This window comes from Lemur catta, chromosome 2, assembly GCF_020740605.2.
Source record: "Lemur catta isolate mLemCat1 chromosome 2, mLemCat1.pri, whole genome shotgun sequence".
In the NCBI taxonomy this organism is placed as follows: Eukaryota; Metazoa; Chordata; class Mammalia; order Primates; family Lemuridae; genus Lemur; species Lemur catta.
In genome coordinates, this window is record NC_059129.1 from 115,453,583 (window position 1) to 115,455,728 (window position 2,146).

The window sequence follows — 2,146 nt, forward strand, 5'->3', positions numbered from 1 at the left end:
AAGATTCAGGCAAATGTTCAGTTGTGTTTTCACTTATTTTGGAAAATTGGATTACATCAATAAATTTACCAGGAAAAAGGACATGGCTCAAATATTTTTAAAAAATATCTTTCAAATATGCTTTTAGGATTCAATTTGAATATCATTGTGAAATGTTTCTGGACATGTTGTAAAGCCATCTGTAGCATGCTGTCAAAGGAATTCTTGTATCATTTGGGAGGTTAAACTTAAGGACTTCTGGGTTTTCTTAGAAGGTTCCATTCATTTCCAGAGTTCTTTTGTTTCAGAGATTGACATGTTCACTAAGCATTTTTTTTTTCTGTCTTTAATCACTAGGTTCAGAGTCCAGGCCTGGAACACTTCCCCTTCCTTTTATAAAGAAAATTTGCAGGCCGGGCGTGGTGGCTCACGCCTGTAATCCTAGCCCTCTGGGAGGCCGAGGCAGGTGGATTGCTCGAGGTCAGGAGTTCGAGACCAGCCTGAGCGAGACCCCGTCTCTACTAAAAATAGAAATAAACTATCTGGACAACTAAAAATATATATAGTAAAAATTAGCCGGGCATGGTGGCACATGCCTGTAGTCCCAGCTACTCGGGAGGCTGAGGCAGTAGGATCGCTTAAGCCCAGGAGTTTGAGGTTGCTGTGAGCAAGGCTGACGCCACGGCACTCACTCTAGCCCGGGCAACAAAGTGACACTCTGTCTCAAAAAAAAAAAAAAAAAAGAAAGAAAATTTGCAAACAGATGATCATGAATTTTGAGTTAATCCAACAAATAATTGAATTATACTTTTGATTCTAGCAGTGCAGTCAGTGGATAAGATATTCTTGAAGTTCCTTCCATCTAACCTCCTATTAGAGACTGCATTAATTATAACAAATGCTTTTTAATCATGGATTTTTCTCACTAAAAAAATTAAAATTATGACATTTGAACTCAGATCTAAAGAAAAACTGAAAATTAGCAAGAGTGAAAGGAACAGAGAGCAATGAGAATCAAGGATCAAGAGCAAGGAGAATTGGTGTTAAAGAAAACTTAAATCAGTGGCTAATTGTGTCAAATTCACAGATAGAAAGATTCAATATTTTTAAAAATATCAGTTTTCCCCAAATTGATACATGGAGGTCAATGCAATTATGTTCAAAATCCCAGCTGAATTGTTTTTGAAGACTGTGACATATAGATTTTAAAATTTATAAAGAAGTTCAAGGGCCCAAGAATAGTGAAAATATTTTCTAAAAATAGAAATCATATTAGGGGAATTGTCTTGCCAAACATTTAGACTTATTATCATGAATTGGAATAGGATTAAAAATAACCAATAGAGAGCTCACAGATAAACTCAATAATATATGGAAAAGAATACATGTCTGAGTCAGCATTGTAAATGACAGGGAAAAGGAAGGACTATGAAATACCTTTGCTGGATCAGCTGATTATCCACATGGGAAAAATTAAATTGAAGCACAACCTCAGACCATGCACAAAGATCAATTTATGATGAACTAAAAACACAGCTTTTTTAAATATTAAGGAAAATATGTGAAAGTATCTTTATAGCACCATAATAGAGTAATATTTCGTAAGCAAAGCATAAAATGTACTAACTATAAGGGAAAAGATGGATACATCAGACCATAGCAAATTTATGAATTTTTTTAATGACTCTTAAAAAAGCAATAAAGACACATTATTTTTTAAAGAAAGATAGTTAAAACACACATTACCAGCAAAGGAGTATTACCTAACATATACAAAATTCCTAAAAATGATAAAAAGGCCATCTAATTTTCTTAATTGGTAAAAGTATACACAAAGAATTTCATAAGAGGAAACAAATGGCCAATAAACATAGGAAAAATTATTGAACTTACTGTTAATAATTGATAATCAGGGAATTAAAAATAAAAACTTGGGTTAGAGATTATTTTTCTTAGTCCATTCATCCTGCTGTAGCAAAATACCTGAGACTGTGTAATTTATAAAGAACAGAAACTTGTTTTATCACAGTTACAGAAATTAGGAAATACAAGATCAAGGCACCGACAGATTTGAAGTCTGGTGAGGGCTGCTGTGTGCTTCCAAAATGGTGCCTCTTTCTGCATAGTGCACATTGGTAGACATGGTGTTATTAGAATTTTCTAGGTC